The sequence below is a fragment of the Schistocerca nitens genome, chromosome 3, assembly GCF_023898315.1.
Source record: "Schistocerca nitens isolate TAMUIC-IGC-003100 chromosome 3, iqSchNite1.1, whole genome shotgun sequence".
NCBI lineage: Eukaryota > Metazoa > Arthropoda > Insecta > Orthoptera > Acrididae > Schistocerca > Schistocerca nitens.
This window is the reverse complement of record NC_064616.1, coordinates 689,359,376-689,378,320: the sequence shown is the minus strand read 5'-3', so window position 1 is coordinate 689,378,320 and position 18,945 is coordinate 689,359,376.

Sequence of the window (18,945 nt, the reverse complement as noted above, 5' to 3'; positions counted from 1 at the left end):
GTACCGCCGAATTGCTCAACACGTGGGGCGTGAGGTCTCCACAGTACATTGATGTTGTCGCCAGTGGTCGGCGGAAGGTGCACGTGCCCGTCGACCTGGGACCGGACCGCAGCGACGCACGGATGCCCGCCAAGACCGTAGGATCCTACGCAGTGCCGTAGGGGACCGCACCGCCACTTCCCAGCAAATTAGGGACACTGTTGCTCCTGGGGTATCGGCGAGGACCATTCGCAACCGTCTCCATGAAGCTGGGCTACGGTCCCGCACACCGTTAGGCCGTCTTCCGCTCACGCCCCAACATCGTGCAGCCCGCCTCCAGTGGTGTCGCGACAGGCGTGAATGGAGGGACGAATGGAGACGTGTCGTCTTCAGCGATGAGAGTCGCTTCTGCCTTGGTGCCAATGATGGTCGTATGCGTGTTTGGCGCCGTGCAGGTGAGCGCCACAATCAGGACTGCATACGACCGAGGCACACAGGGCCAACACCCGGCATCATGGTGTGGGGAGCGATCTCCTACACTGGCCGTACACCACTGGTGATCATCGAGGGGACACTGAATAGTGCACGGTACATCCAAACCGTCATCGAACCCATCGTTCTACCATTCCTAGACCGGCAAGGGAACTTGCTGTTCCAACAGGACAATGCACGTCCGCATGTATCCCGTGCCACCCAACGTGCTCTAGAAGGTGTAAGTCAACTACACTGGCCAGCAAGATCTCCGGATCTGTCCCCCATTGAGCATGTTTGGGACTGGACGAAGCGTCGTCTCACGCGGTCTGCACGTCCAGCACGAACGCTGGTCCAACTGAGGCGCCAGGTGGAAATGGCATGGCAAGCCGTTCCACAGGACTACATCCAGCATCTCTACGATCGTCTCCATGGGAGAATAGCAGCCTGCATTGCTGCAAAAGGTGGATATACACTGTACTAGTGCCGACATTGTGCATGCTCTGTTGCCTGTGTCTATGTGCCTGTGGTTCTGTCAGTGTGATCATGTGATGTATCTGACCCCAGGAATGTGTCAATAAAGTTTCCCCTTCCTGGGACAATGAATTCACGGTGTTCTTATTTCAATTTCCAGGAGTGTAATTACAAGATTTGCTTGTTGTTCTGAGACAACGCCACTATGAAGTTTTTGCCCTGGTACAAAAATATCATAGATCTGGAACTGAGCTGATGACTTGATAAGTGGAAATAGTTTATGTTTTTGCTACAATGTGACCGTTGCTCAGTTCCATTTAGGTACATGGAGCATGTGTATTTGTATTCTGTATCTATTTACAAGTTTTGTAGTGATGTCACATACTAATATTGCGAGTGTACGTGTATTTTTATTCTGCCTGGGAGCCCTGGCAAATCTCCTCCACAGGCTGTGTGCTTGCAGGATTAAATTTTGTCACTAAGCTTTTCCCAATGCCCAGCATGGTTCATGAGTAGGGGGAATGTTGTTGCAGTATGTCACTCCTGCCCACATCTGAAGGAAATTCCAGACTAACCTTACCAATGGGATGGTCATAGAAGGATTGGTGGCTCTCCTACTCAAATTTTTTACGTGTCTTCTAGCAATGTGACACACTCTCTAATAATTTAATAATTATGCGATAGATTATATCATGTTATATGTCTTATTTCCACCTGGGAGCTCTGGTTGACTGAGAATGACACCTCCCACGCATAATCGATAGGTTTTAAAGTTTGGCGCTTAAACTACTAGCAATGCTTATCCACAGAAGTCGTCCCACAGATTTCCATAGGTGATTATGTGGGTGTCGGTGAGTTACAACTGGTTTTATTTTATTACGATTCCAGATTTCTTACTAGTACTTTGAGTGTCTGCCACCAGGTTGGTGACATTACTACGGAGATGATTACACATACATGTTATTTAAATAATGCAAAGTTCTCTACCATTCCTGCGGTGTAGTGTTGGGAAGTAGTGTGTGGGTTCTTCTCGTTCACGGTGAAGGGTTCGGTAGCAGCCACGGCTGCTGGAGGAATTCCACACCATAGCAGCATCTCACATGACTCATTCAACCCGAATAATCTGGCGAAAGAAGAGGAGAGCGTCAGAGTTCCTCATAATCTAGGTGTGTATTTGTAACAGTCTTTGATATTTACGCTGATGTGTTGGGATCTGTTTGCCGTTATTATCATGAGTTGGAGATCTCTTGGCCAGATCTGATAAGCACTGGTGTCCAAAATTTAAGCAACAAACTGCTATTTCCCCGTCCTGTGTCTAATTCATGATATAATCACACAAACTGTCAACAGATGCCATTACGGTCATGTTCTGCACGGAAGATGGCAATCTGATCAATGGACAACCACGTTAGGAATGACGTCAGGGTAGTCCCACATCCACAATTGCAGTGTACACAGTCACACACGGTGTAGCATGGCACAGAGAAGACGCACACAGACTCTCTGCCGTGGAGGACCATAGGAAGAATGGAAGCAGGAGAGTCGCAAACCAATGTGGCCTGATGGCTTAATGTGAATCGTTCTGTTGTTTCTTGGAAGAGGCGACAGTTTATAGAGACCGAAACTGTATCCCAGAGACCAGCACATGGCCGACCACGTGTGACATCAGAAAGAGTGGACCGTTATTTGACTGTGAGGGCACAGTCGTACTGCCTTAGTACTGCACTGCAACTGGCATCTGACCTCGCAGCATCCCCTACAGTGTAAGGAGGCTTCAGCAAAGTGGTCTTTATTATTGGAGACCTGCTGTCTGTTTCTCTCTGGCGTGTCTTTGCAGAAGGGAACGTCTAGAGTAGAACTGTCAACATGTCATTTGGATTATCCAATGGTGGACCAATGTTATTTTCACAGATGAGTCCCAGTATGGTCTGGAGAGTGATTCTCGACGGATTCGTATCTGGATTCTGGAGGGGATGCGGAACACGATTTCGGCCGGGAACCAAACATTGTGGAAAGAGACCATTATGTAGGAGGATCACTAATGGTTTGCGCAGGGATTATGTTGAATACTCGAACAAGTCTTCATGAAATTGTACAGGTGAATGAGCAAGGTTTAACTGTTGTCAGGTACCATGAGGACATCTTCGGATCTCATGCATGGTTGGTGCGAGGTGCTGTGGGCCCAGACATCGTGCTGATGGATGAAAATGCTCGACCTCATAGACCACGGGTGGTTGATGCTTTTTTAGAAATAGAAGATATTGTATGCATGGCGTGGCCTGCTCGCTCTGCTGATTTGAATCCCATAGAGCATGACTGGGATGCACTAGGGAGACGGGTTGACCACTCTTTAAAACTTGTGAGCAGCTCTGCAGGAAGAATGGGCGCTATTGCCTCATCATGAGATTTATGACATCATTTACAGCATGTCTAGTCGTTGTCAGGCCTGTATTGGTACCAGAGGTGGTCACACCCCATTCTGAGCGCATTAACCAGTTGTCAGATCGCGTGTGTGAATCGGCTAAGTTGGAAAAAAACGAAGAACATTTTTGTCTACCGTTATGCATGTTGCAGTTGATTTCATTCTGTATTCTTTGCATTGTCTCTGCTTTACTATCACCTATTTGTACTGATTTGTGGCAGAATAAACGCAACCTTGCAAAATTTCCGCATATGCTTTAATTTTGGACACCAGTGAAGCAGCAGTGCCTTTTGTACTAGCAACCAGGTAGGAGACGATTACATATATCATAATGCAACTTCCCCAGTTATTGCTGGGACTGAGCAGTGTTCATAGCTATAAGCTATACACTTCATGTCAGCGTTTGAGGGGAGGGCTACACTGCAGATGCCTTAATTTTCGGTTGAGTGGTTGCAGATACTGGTCAGCTCTATCTCTAGGTGTATCTTTTGTAGCGCTGTGTTACACACACACACACACACACACACACACACACACAGAGAGAGAGAGAGAGAGAGAGAGAGAGAGAGAGAGAGAGAGAGACAGTATCATTGGTTGGAAGCTATGGAATGTTGTTGTCACACAATCTAGTATTGTGGGGGTGGCGTAGCGGATGGTTTATCTATCGCAGCTTGGTATTTCTTGTACATATGGAATCTGTGGTTGGAGTTCTGTAGTGCTTATAGAATTTATAATGACGTCATTAATATGACGTGACATCATTATTTCTACCAAGCGTTCGTTTTTAACACATAAACTATGAAGTCACACACACACAGTAGTAATGTAGTGGTGCATTAGCAATGATAAATTATTCAGGAACATGTGGCACTGTGGTTGCCTGCGAGCATCATGACACTGACATAATGATGGGATCAGTGGGTTGGAGCTCTTATAATTGGATAAAATACGAAAAATATGTAAAAGTTCGTAAAATACAGAAAAATACGAAAATGGGAGAAAAATACGAAAAATTGTGGAAAATATGGATAAATGCGTGGAAGTGTGGAAGAATGAGAGTACTTTCATACCTGCCTGGGTGTGGCTTCTGCCGGTGCCTAAAATGATCCATTGTTAAAGTGTTACTAACAAATAGATCTCAAGTGATGTGAATTAACAAATGCAGCCTAATCATCTTCCTGTGGTACCCAGCACCAGAGTGATCCCACCTGCTCAAGTGTCTCAGTTATGAAAGATGAACATTGGAGAATGGGTGCATTAATCGAGGGGAGGGGATGGGGAGAGGGGTGGGGTTTGGACTTCCCAGTGTGACCTTTCTCAATTCCCAGTGGTTCCGCAGGAAGTGAGGGGAGTGGGGGAATGGGGTTTAACCAAGATGCCCAGATGTGTAATCTGACACCATAAGTGTAACATGACACCAGATGTGATAAGATAGCTATCTGTTCCTGAACTGGCACTGATAACCTACTTACATCTATATCTACGTAACTACTATGCAATTTACAATTAAGCGCCTGGCAGAGGGTTCAATGTACCACCTTCAAGTTATTTCTCAACTGTTTCACAGTAGAAAAGCATGCGGGGAAAAACGAACACATTCTGTGAGAGTTCTGATTTCTCTAATTTTATAGTGACGATCGTTTTTCCCCTATGAAGGTGGACACCAACAAAGTATTTTTGCATTCAAAGGAGAAAGTTGGTAATTGAAATTTAATGGAAAGATTCTGGCGCAACGGAAAATGCCTTTGTTTTAATGATTGCCATCCCAATTTGTGTATCATATCCGTGGCACTCTCTCCCATATTTCGCAGTAATACAAAACGAGCTGGTCTTCTCTGAACTTTTTCAGTGTCCTCTGTCAATCATATATAATGTGGATCCTACACCATACAGCAATTTTACAGAAGAGGACGGACAAATGTAATGTATGCAGGGTGTTTAGTAGACCTGTTGAATTTTCTAAGTGTTCTGTCAATAAATTGTAGTCTTTGGTTCAACTTCCCCTCAAAATTATCTATGTGAGACTTCCAATTTAAGTTATTTGTAATTGTAATCTGCAAGTATTTAGCTGAATTCATAGCCTTTAGATTCGTGTGATCTATCGTGTAACCGAAATTTAGCAGATTTCTGTTGTAGTCAAGTGGATGACTTCATATTTTTCATTATTTAGAGTCAATTGCCACTTTTCGCACTACGTCAAAATGGTTTTGGCCTCCGCAATCCTACTTTGTCTTTTATACTCCTAATTACAATCGCTAGGATCTATACTAGTTTTTTTCTTGTCATGGTGTTATTATTCCCAAAAATTTTGATAGTAGAATACGTTATCTGAGCACACATTACATAAATTTACAAAATAATTTAAATTTATTTACCCTATAAAATCCATTTAGTGATATTACGCAATTAATTGTTCTGAATGTTCTATATTAATTAATTTTGCTGGAAATGATGTATTTCAAAAATTATTATATTTGAAAGCTGTCGATCTACAAGGCGTCCATAAAAATCTCGTGAGCTAATAAATAGATTCAGAAAAGTATATTACCTCTCAGCTGTAGACCAAGTTTTGCTCATTTCCAAGACATATTTATTTTAGCTCAAACCTAATAAATTCAGGAGATAATTGATTAATGATTTCAACCACTCCAAACTTCCAGCTTTTATTGTGACCAAACCACTACAAATTTCTGGAATATGTTAACATAGCTTTGATGGGCTAAATTTTCTGAACCCTACGACACCAATGACAAATATGTAATTGCCGTAATTAAGAATTGCATAATTTTTAATATCCAAAGTTTAATAATCAATACGGATGCCATACCTAAAAGTCGGGAATTCCCATAATGTAAGAAATAACTGGTTCTGTATATTTTAACAGCTACTACTCATATCGGTAATTTGATAAACAAAATATGACACTCATTACATCTATTTAAAACGGAAAAATTTGACGTAGGGAAATTTCAGATAATGATCAAATGACCAGAATCACACAATATTCTAGTTCGCGTCTATATAAGGATGAAACGTGCACAATTCCATAACTATGCTTCTAGTAAAAATTGGAGTTAAGTCTTGGTCAGGATGTAACTTGCTCCGGGATTTCAGTATTTTCTACACTGTGTGCTCTAGTGTTATTGTTTGAACTAGCCTCAGGATTATGTGAGGATATGAGCAGTGACTATTAGAATCAGCGATAGACTTAACAAGTAGCATTCCTAAATATGCCACTGTGCCTTAACGAACCATTATCATTATTCAATGTGCCTTGTAGACAATTTGTTAATCTGCTATAGGAAAAATAATTTTGTGCGCCAGTTAATTCACGATTCTTATCCTTTTGGTGAGCTCATGAAACATGGACGATAAACAGCTTCGACAAGAAGAGAATAGAAGCTTTTGAAATGTGGTGCTACAGAGTAATGCTGTAGATTAGATGGGTGGATCACGTAACGAAAGAGGAGGTACTAAATAGAATTGGGGAGAAGAGGAATTTGTGGCACAACTTGACTAGAAGAAGGGATCGATTTTTAGTACACGTTCTGAGACATCAAGGGATCCCCAATTTAGTATTTGAGGGAAACGTGGAGGGTAAAAATCGATGAAGAAGACCAAGAGATGAACACACAAAGCAGATTCAGAAGGATGTAGTTTGCAGCATGTGGTATCCACCACTATTAAATCTCCTCACCGAGCAGCGGCGCACACCATTACGCGTGGCCGAGCAACACATCGTTGGCCGCACTTCTCCTTGCGCGGCCCGCTGCTAACATCGCAGACCGCCTTAGCGCGCGCGTTTCAAACAACAGCGAGTGGCCACCCATAATACTCAGCAATTCCCAGCCGCCGGCTCCATTAACTATGGAACCTTATGTAACGCCGCTACTGACGTCTACAAGGCTGTTCTCATCGTTCTGTGTGCTACTCCACAACTCGGAAGTGCTACGGTGCGGTGGACCTGCTGTTCAATGTTGTTTTGGTTGCGCCTGGACTTAGAATCCGAATTCTGTACTGGAATTTGGAGTTCAACGTTCACTAGGCTCAGTGTGTCAACGAACTTGTGATTTCCGCCGGAACTCTGCATTTCACTTGCACATCCTGGACATTGATATAACAACCATCAATTTGTATAACTTCCTGTTAAGTGATCATCTACAACTTGGCGCTTGGTAACACAATTATTTGTACCAGTATTGTTTCAATAAACCATATAATGGTGATATATTTATTGTGTTATTCCTGGTTATAATACAATAAAATGGCGACGAGCCAGCAACCATCTACATTGGAAGCTCTACACATGCAACTTATTCATTAGCAGGACTAGAACCAGAAGCTGCTACTAAATACCCTCCAACCACTTCTTCAAAGCTTACTGCAGACGCAAGCAACATAGAAAGTACCAGCTTTACCTTCCATTGATGAGGCTTTAGAGGATTGGGAAGCCTACGAATCAAGATTAATGGAGCAGTTTCCTGCATTCAAGGTAACCGACGCCAGCCTCGTGAAATCTTTGTTTTTGTCTTGGTCAAAACCTGAGATTTGCTGCTTACCGTGCAAATTGCCCCCCTTATCTAAACTTTCAGTGCTCACCTTTTCAAATATTCGTTCGTTGCTGACTAAATATTACCAATCGCATACCAATGTTATTTCCTCCCAGGTAGCACTTTACCAGTGCAAGAAACATCCAAACGAGACTCATAGATAATGGGTCGCAGAGTTCCAAGGTTTAGGGCGAAAATGTCATTTTGTTACCCTTAAAAGTAAGGGGTCCTATGCAGAAGAAATGATCAGAGACAGGATCATGCAGGGTACTCCAGACATGGATTTCCAGCACAAGACACTTCAACTCGAAGACCCATCATTAGACAAAGTTTTGGACTTAGCACAAAGCTTCAAAGTGACCCGAGCAGCACGCAAGAAACTTGAGTCGTGGATCGACATAGCAGCCGTTAATGTAAACACATCCAAGCCAGCAGCCAATGTCCACAGTAATGGCAATTTGGACATACCAACAGTACAGGCAGGACGCTGTACCATTATCCAACAACGTCCTCCATCCCACTCGAGCCAATGAAACCGGTCTTAGGTACCGAAACGATTGGAGTCACGTGTGGATTGTTATGAAAAACATCAACGTGAAGACTGTCCTAACAGAAGGACCTATGTTCAAATGTGTGTGAAATATTATGGGACTTAACTGCTAAGGTCATCAGTCCCTAAGCTTACACACTACTTAACCTAAATCATCCTAAGGACAAACACGCACACCCATGCCCGAGGGAGGACTCGAAACTCTGCCAGGACCAGCCGCACAGTCCGTGACTGCAGCACCTTTGACCGTATTGTCAAAACTGGTCTGCCAACGGCCATATAGCTTCTGTACGTCGTAAGTCCCATCAGACAAGACAGCCTCCTGCCCACCAGATGGATTTTCATCTGGTAGCCACTATAGACCATCAAGAGATCTCCACTAAGCTTTTCGTAGTAGTGCAAATTGCAGAGAAACCAGCTCAATTACAAGTAGACACCGTGTTAGCCATGAGAATTGTGAATTACGGTACGTATTTGAAACTTGGAGTACCTCCCTTGCAAAAAACAAAGAGGCGTCTAATAGCATATAATAAACATACCATCCCAGTTTGTGGACAAGTCGAATTGCCAACGACATATCATGTCACCCACCACATTATCTTCTCAGTCGTTAACAGTGATTCCGCTGAGAACTTGTTCGGACTTGACTCTTTTCAGAAATTGGGATTTTCAGTAGATGATTATGTAATTTGGTATCCGAAGACGTTTTGTACTCGAAGCTAGGGATTATAAGGACCTGTTCACCCTGGAACCCGGCTCTGCAAAGGATTTTCGGGCGCACATCGCACTGAAGCATAATGCACGGCCTCGACACTCTCAAGACTGCACCATTCCATTAGCTCTGAGAGACCTAGTAAAGGAAGAACTGGACCGTCTAATTGCAATTGGAGTTCTAGAACCTATTCCTTCTAGTCAACGGGCTACCGCATTAGTCATAGTGTGAAAGCCATTGGGGAATATTCGCCCGTGCGGCGATTTTAAAGTAACTGTGAACGCCCAATCAGAGATTGAGACATATCTCATTCTGAAGCCGGAAGAATTACTGTCAAAATTAGGACGTGGAAACTTCTCTAAAATAGACTTAGCGGATGCATACCTCCAACTTCCCCTTGTTGCACAATCTCAACAGTTTCTTACACTTAACACGACGCACGGACTTTTTGGTTTGAAACGCCTAATGTTTGGTCTAGCAAATGTCCGCGCCATTTTTCAACGGTGTTTGGAACAATTAATACTCAAATTGGATAGATGCATTAAGTATTTAGACGGCATCATTGTAACAGGGAGAACCACGGAGGAACACCTTCACAGTCTGAAATCTTTATGCAGCATCTTAAGGGAGGCTAGCGTAAATTGCAGAAAAGAAAAATGTTGTTTATCCAGCCTGAGACTGAGTACCTTGGACACATAATTTCCAGCTTTGGCATTCGTTCTCTGGATAAACATGTCGAAGCCGTAGTCAAACTTCCCAGACCAACAACACTTAAGCAACTTCGTTCCATTCTGGGGAAGATATAGTATTACCGAAAGTTCTTACACGCAGGAGCAACAGAAACTGCACCCTTGTCCCAGTTACGCAAAAAAAGGGGTGCCTTTCCAGTGTACTCCAGCTTGTGAGAGAGCCTTCCGCAGGTTGAAATCCCAGTTGTTGATTGTCCTATGACTTGCAGGTTTTGATCCAACAAAGCAGGTAGTTCGAAATTAGAATTATATATTAACACCTTCAGCTGCTGACGGGCGTTGATATATATCAACGGGTACAGGTGAAAATGTGTGCCCCCACCGGGAATCGAACCCGGGATCTCCTACTTACATGGCCGCGTGAGCCTCCCGCGAGACCCACATTCTCACCTTATATGCCCACACACTACATTCGTAGTGTCCCTACCCAACACACTCATTACTTGTGGAAGACATTCTTACCAAGTCCCGTAAGAGTTCGGGTAATATGTGTGCATCCGCACAGGAGGAGGTCATGGTTGGTACTGAGACACCATATCCATGTATGTATAGAGCAGGTAGTTACTGCAACAGATGCATCCGATTCAGGCGTTGGAGTGGTCCAGGCACACAAAGAGGCGGATAGCTCTGAGCACCCTGTGGCCTATGCATCGAAAACATTTAGTGACACCCAACGCAGGTACTCCCAAATAGAAAAAGAAGCGCTGCCCATCATCTTTGCATTAAAGAAATGCCACGAGTTTGCTTATGGCACAAAGTTTCACCCCATTACAGACCATAAACTGCTGATCTCCTTATTCAGTCCAGCAGCAAAGATTCCACACAGGACAGCTCACCACCTCCAATGCTGGGCTTTATTTTTGGTGCGCTACCAGTATGAGATTCACTTCCGCAACACGACCGAGCATGTCAACACTGATGCCCTATCCCACCTTCGATGGACACCCGACCCAGTGTTCGGCAAAGAAGAAATTCTGTGTTTGCACATCAATGAAGAAGCAGAAGCAACCATAGATTCTTTTCCCATTACCAGCTCTCAGGTCGCAGACACAATAACGACGAGGTACCCCAACAAGTCCAATGTCACATACATCATGGATGGCCTGAATGACAACCTCCTAAGACCTCTGTGGCATTCTGTTAGTTCTTTATTGCCCGCCATCAGCTCATGTTGATCGATGGAATAATTTTACTAATTTCCAACGAGGGATACCCATGAGTAGCCATTCCTTATTCTTTGTCAGCATGTCCTGCAACTATTGCACAAAGGTCACTGGGGGGGGGGGGGGGGGGCTATCGCAAACTAAACTCCTGGCTCACAGGTTCACTTACTGGCCAGGCATGAACTAGAAGATTGAATGACTCGCCCAAACATGTCCATTTTGCCAAAGTCAGCAGGCAGCCCCATGACGTTTATTTGCTTCTTGGCCACCATGTGATCGCCCTTGGGAGTGGGCACACATTGATTTTGCTGGGCCAGTGTTTAACGACGTGTTCTTGATAGTGGTTGATACTTATTCCCTATTTCCCTACACTGTCCAATGCAATGCCACATCAACAACCACCGTCACAGCCTTAAAATTTTTTTTTTGCGATTGAAGGTCTGTCGGAAGTGCTCGTAACTGACAACGGCCCACTATTCCGTAGTGAAGAGTTTCGAGGTTTCTGTGCCCAGCATGACATTTGCCACGTTCCAACGCCCCCTTTCCGTCCATAATGTAATGGAGAAGCCAAGAGGATGGTCTGCACTTTCAAAACTCAGATGAAGAAATTCCTCCAGGAACACTCCACTGGGTGTCGTGGAGTTTCCTACCGTGGGGTTTCCTAGGAGTAGTGGCGCACTAAGTATGTATGTTTTCGTGGTGAAGGCATTTATACAAGCCAACGTATGCTGGATGGCGGAGGGTTGGCCTACCATTAAATAAATTCAACATCGTTTCGTGAATCAGCATGAAAGTTGGCAGATATACGTATTTTTTCATAGACGGGGAAAGAGGAGATGGCATGACGGAGGTGGAGGAGGAGATGTACGGAGAGAGTAGAACGTGATGGGGGCGGGGAGGGAGGAGGAGGTGCATCCAGAGAAGTGAGAGAAGCAGATTAAAAGACAGAGGAGCAGCAGGTAAACAGAGAAAAGGGGAAGGTGGTGAATGATTTATGGAACACTGTAATAAATACACAAATTAGGGGTGTTATTGTGAATTTGATGTACTGTTAGAAAAAGCGGAGGAGGAGGAGGTGGACAGAGACGGGAAGATTGATGGAGAAGGACAGGAGGATGGAGAGGAGGAGGAAGTGTTGTGAGAGAGGGGGTCAGATGGAAGAGATGGAAAGAGAGACGGATGGGCGGAAGGAGGAGGTGGATAGAGAGACGAGATAGGACTAAATGGACAAGAGAGATGAGGGAAGTGGGGATGAACTGACATAAAACTGGGATGAATAAATATCCGGGCAACGCCGGGTTTCCTGTTAGTAATTAGATAAAGATTTACGCGCCAATGGATGTGTTCATCTGAAAGAAATTACAGAATATTTTCCTATGGTTAGATGCGGCGTATAAAGTCCCGATAACTAGAGTGTTGTTCTTGATGTCTACAGATGATAAAATTCGTTGCTTAATATAGATGACTCCACCAAAGTTCATCTAGTTGGAATTTCATCTTTATAAAATGAACTACATAATAATCAGCTGAAAAATGCTCCTGTTGGAGCACAATACAGGTAAATATGATCGTGTTTAAAAGACTCTGACAGAAAAGTGGGCAACCAGCTGTCTGAGTCCTCATTCCGCCTTCCTCACCAAAAATTCTGGAAGCTTCACAGGACGTGTGACCATATTATGTAAGAAATTTACCAAGTAAAATTTCAATTTTGTTGAGTTTAAAATTCAAAAAATAGCAGATTTTGTATTAGAACTTTAGAAATACCGTTAATTGTGAATGAGATCCTCCAAATACAGATAACTAGTTTCGTGTGACATATATGACGAAACTCCAGAATCGGCGAGATAACTTTGCGAAATTATTGATGCTGGTAAAATGTGTGCTGTATTTCAAAAATGGTTCAAATTGCTCTGAGCACTATGGGACTTAACTTCTGAGGTCATCAGTCCCCTAGAACTTAGAGCTACTTAAACCTAACTAACCTAAGGACATCACACACATCCATGCCCGAGGCAGGATTCGAACCTGCAACCATAGCGGTCACGCGGTTCCAGACTGAAGCGCCTAGAATCGCTCGACCACCCCAGCCGCCGTGCTGTATTTACACATACCATTTTGAAACAAAAATGTTTTTAAGGCCCACAACAAATCCCAGAATTTTTGACACAGAACATGACGGTAAATTTTTTATCATCCAACTTTTCGAATCTCTAGACCCCCTCCGTGGTGACGCTCGTGTTTCCGACTACAAATAAATATCGTAACCGTGAACTTTCCGACTGACATGAAAATAAGAGCATCCCTTCACATTTTATACAGGCTTAGGACTGGCTATGCACGTGGTACATAGGCATGTTTAAATGTTTTTTTAATTTTTTCATTTTATTTATTTTTTGTTGTTATTGTTGTTTATTTATTGTTGCTTTTGTTGTTATTGTTGTTCAGCATTACAGTAGCAAATTAATAACCTTTTTTTCTTATCAATCGTAATTTCTGATTCAATTTTTTTGTAAAAAGGCTAGAGATTTTAAACACCTTTTTAAATATCCAGAGTCTTCATATGTTTTCATAATGTCTTTAAATCTTTTGTCAAGATCTATGTGCCTTTTCTTTCTTTTTTGAAGAGGTAGGCCAATGGAACCTTTTTTAATTTCAAAAATAGCATTCACTGCCTGCGCCTTCAGCTTTTGAATCAGAAAGTACACATGTGGATGTTTCTGATTTATTGAGGAGTTCAGTTTTCTATGCCAACCTTCAACAGCATTCGTCGTTCTGTGTCGTTGGTTAAAAACATTCCACATTTCAATAGATATAGTAGGATTTTCCATCCACTGATCAACCATATAGTCTGAAAATGCTGTGATCTTTTCTCCACTGGGCATTCGTTCCATTATTAAAATCCACGCTTCATCGACAGTGTTAAGTGGAAGATGTGCCACTGCAGCACACGTGCGACAGAACAATCGGACTTCCTCCCTATCCCTGTATCTTCCGTTAATCCCAGTTCCTGTATCTTCATCCACAGACACAGGTTAAATTGAAAATTACAACCGGAAAAGTTGTGTTTCAGGGAACACTGAATTCATTGCTTTAATTGTAGCCATTTCAAAATCTAGCACTGCAATTTTCGGTGACCATCCAGGCATCTTAGATTTCAATCCAGAAAAAAGTCTTTTATATGAATGGTAACTTTTGTCTGGCAGCAAAGCAAATAAAACAGGAAATATCTTAGTTGCCTCTTCTGTACTTCCGACGTCGAAATGGATTGTGTACAATTGATTGAACTGTTTCGAATAGCTGTCAAATGTCTCATCCATAAGCACAGTTCCATTGTCACAAAGGATTTTCTCTGCTTCTTCACAATCAAATACTAGAAGTCTCTTTCCTGGAACAGAGCTATCATCAATCTTCAAAAATCTATTACCTTCCGTTAATTTCAAAAGGTCTTCGCTAAGGTGAATTTCCGAACTAGAGCCATGGTTCTGATTTGTCCCAATAGCTCCTCTTCTCGCCTTACACAATTGAGTCTTGGAGCTGTCATAATTCGGAATATATGCCACGCATTCTAATCCTTTACCTATCAAATCTTGAAATTCCTGCTTAAAAATTTGGACTACAGGCACCGTCTTTTCTTCACGAACTCTTTTTCTGCGATTATGTAGTCTTTTCTTTATGTCCACATCAGTTTTGTCAGGTAGACAAGAATGTTGCTATTGAGCAACGATTTCACCATTTGCAATTTTTAAACGGCCTTTGCACCTACTCCGTTTATAATTGACGCACATACAGTTCGTATATTCTTCATTTTTCCTATAAATACGGTAGCGATGACCATTCTTGATAAGACACGGCCTCCCTTCGTTGTTGTTATCCCTTCCATCGTGTACACTGAATAGAACAGAAGTCGTATAGGAAAACGCACGGAACGAAAGCTATCGACGACGACACTGAGAAACGGTGACAACTCCTGCACTGAGGGTGAGCGACTGGGGTAGACAAGCAGTGCGGGAGGCTCACTTCGCAAACACCTCGTTAGGGAACCGGTTGCTTGGGACAGCTTCGCTACCTGCTGCACCCTTGTAGGAAACCCCACGATAGGAAACCCACGTAGCCCTCCACTGATGCATCACTAACTTTCTCGTTGAGCGGTTATAGGTCCACACCCATTGGAGACAAAAGTCGTACGGGACTTCTCCATGGACGACGGCCCCGGACCCTATTGAGCCTGCTCATGCCAACCCCATGGCCGGCTCCACCACTGCCTGCTTCCAAGTCCCGTCCTGGGACCTTGGTGTGGGCGAAAGGATTTGGCCGGCAACCAGCCTGGGCTCTGCGAACTATCATCCAGCATTGGGGCCAGAACTAGTTTCCCAACAGTTTTTTCCGTCCCCCTCTCTGCACCACCATTACCAGTCACCACGCCACGCCACCCAGCCAGTGTAACATCAGATTTATACACGTCTTTTGCCCACAAGCAGCTGACCAACACCACACTCCAACAAGAGTGACTTATACCAGATGTCGACCAGACCCAGAGGCTGCCCTTCCTGGACTGAGAGATGTTGCCCAGTCATCAACCACAAAGAATTCCGGATGAAGATGAAGAGATGCCGCTGGCTGCTCCTACTTCACCTGCTCTGCTGTCGAGGTCCATTCCATACGACCTTCACTCCCAGATGGGGCGTTTTCGTGCATATGCTCCTGTGCCCCGGCTCACCAATGCCGCTGAGAACTCAGAGGAGCACCCCATGGATCTAGCTTTCATTCATAGCAGATTCCTCCTCAGTTTCCCAAGGGGGAAGGGGTGCGTATCCACCACTGTTAAATCTCCTCACTGAGCATCGGCGTGCTCCATTACGCGCGGCTGAGAAATACATCATTGGCTGCACTTCTCCGAGCGCAGCCTGCTGCTAACATTGCATGCTACCTTCACGCGCGCTTCAAACCATAGCAACTGACCACCCATAATACTCAGCTATTGGCTGCCCAGAATATACAGTGTCCCCAGCCTCCAGTTCCATTAACTATGGAGCTTTATTTAAACTGCTACTGACGTCTACAAGCCAGTTTTCATCGTTATGTGTCCTACTCGACAACACAGAAGTGCTATGCTGTGACCTGCTGTTCGATGTTGATTTGGTTGTGCTCTGATCTTAGAATCCGAATGCTATAGTGGAACTTGGACTGCAATGTTCACTAGGCTTAGTGTGTCAATGGACTTGTGATTTCTGCCGGAATTCTGCATTTCACTTGCACTTCCTGGACATTTGTGTAACCACCATCAATTTATATAATTTTCCGTAAAGCGTTCAGATACAACTTGGCGCTCAGTAACAGATTTATTCGTATCAGTGTCGTGTCAATAAACTGTGAAACGGTGCTATTTTTATTGTGTTATTCCTGGTTATAACGCAATAATTACTCAGAGACAAAGAGGCTTGCGCAAGATAGAGTAGCAAGGAGAGCTGCATCAAACCAGTCTTTGGACTGAATACCACAGCATCCTTTTGGTGGAACATAATTTAAAGTCATCCATCAAACGTGAATACAAGGAGACCGCCGGCCGAAGTGGCCGTGCGGTTAAAGGCGCTGCAGTCTGGAACCGCAAGACCGCTACGGTCGCAGGTTCGAATCCTGCCTCGGGCATGGATGTTTGTGATGTCCTTAGGTTAGTTAGGTTTAACTAGTTCTAAGTTCTAGGGGACTAATAACCTCAGCAGTTGAGTCCCATAGTGCTCAGAGCCATTTGAACCAAGGAGACCTGCATAAACATTTTTGATTTGTAATGAGGCCTGGTCTTTAGCGATAGGAATCAAACTCCATAAATAAATATGCGAAGTGATTTCGTGAGAACATTTGAAAAGAACTACTGGACTTCTCTTTTTATTTATTAAGAGATACAATCCTATCACAAACATTTTTTGCTGAAGCACCAGTGGCGCAGCTACCGAGACGCAACATTTACCTACAAGTATGCCTACATCTGGTGCCATGTTCGAGGAATAATATCAGACTTTATATAGTGTTTATGAACAAGTGAGTGCTGAGATCATAATGTAAGGAAGTGACTCTTAGTGGAATACTAATGGAAGTTTACATTAATAATTTATTGTCTAGGGAACATTTTGTTACGGTCTTTATATGGGAATAAAATATTAAAGTGACTGTTAGTGGGGTGTACACCCATGTAGAGAACAAGGACGTGACTGAGTAAAGTGTAGAGTGGCTGGTAAAAAATTTTACAGGCAAGTGACTGTTTTGAAATATAACTGGACAGAACAACGGACGAGGACAACGGAAATTATAAATAACTGGGCCGGTCTGTAGAAGAAGGAACGCTGGATACTGGAATGGTTGAGAGGGCAACCATCTTGAAAATTGGACCAATCCCATGTTTTGTGTGCTGTAGCAGGTGGCGTAGCAGATGATACCAGATAGTGCCGAATGGATCCGGAGGTGGCATCGCTAAACTCATCAGGTAAATGTATTTCAAGTTTGCAATAATTGCAGTAACTTGTTTAATTCATTGTTCCAATTTAATTCTATAAAAATGGCTGGTGAGAAAAAACTGTCAGTGGTAAGAAAAATGTTGTTGATGATAAAGGCAATTGAGATGATGGTGTAGTGGTTGTACCTAATTTTCTCATTAAGAGGGAAATTTTAAATCATACTGAGGTAGATAATGAAAAAGTTTTGATTATGGTCAAATTTTGAAAGGAATGGTAAGGACTTCACCCACTAATGGTAAAAATGTAAGTAATGTTGAAAGTAACTAAGAACCGATACAACACTATAATGTGAAACAAGAAACTGTCAGAGACCACTTGTTGTTTGATAGAGTTCAAACAGAACAAAATGGTGGTATGCATCATAGCATGGCAAAACTAATGCTTGATAATTTAAATACGAATATGAATGACCTGAAAGGAGAAATGAATTCAAACACGGATGAAATAAAAGAGGATGTTGGCAATATAAAGGAAGAGCTTGGGGTTGTCAACGAAAATTTAACAAAATTTGACCAAAGAACTGCTGAATCAGAAAGTAATTGTGAGAGCTAGTTGAGTGAGGCTCATATAGAAAAAGATTCTAAATTGGAAGAAATAGCGAATCATTGTGTAGCTGGAAAGGAAAATGTAAAAAATATATAACGATCCGTTGGAAGCAATAAATGCTAACTGTCAGAAAGTTCATAAGGATATCAAAACTTATTGTGTTAATAATGAAGATGGTTTGAAAACACAGTTAGAACATACGAAAGCAGCAGTGAATGGTTCAATTATAAATCTGGAAAGTAAAGTAGAAAGCAAATGTACTACTATATTTAAGGACAGTATGTTCGGAGTTAATGAAATCATGGATTCAAATTTACTTAAATTAAAAATAAGGTGAATCAAAGTGTTGGTGAAAGTGATCAACCAGGTGGTTCATCTTTCATTAGTTGTCAAAAATTTAACAATTTTGAACCTTTTGACAATGTACATACATCCAATGGACTATATTAGAGAATTTGCTGATTTACCCATGGGATGGAGTGAAAGAGAGAATGACTTTTGTAAGAGATTTTCTAAAAGAGCATGTTTATGGTTGGGCAGTAGAAGTAGCAAGTAAATGTTCTTCTTAGGAAGAATTCGGGAAGATCTTCCTAGAAGTATATTGGTCCAAAGTAGAACAACAGAACATCTCGAGTGAATTTTGTGGTGGAGAAATATATGAACATAAGAGAGGTACAATAAAACTGTTTTATTTTTTAATGCTGAATAAGCAAACTCAAATATCTTGATCAGAATTCTTGGGGTTAGAAAACAAACTGCCTCAAAGAATGAAAGAATTGCCGTTATCTGCCCCAGAGGAAATTTAAACAACTTTTTATCT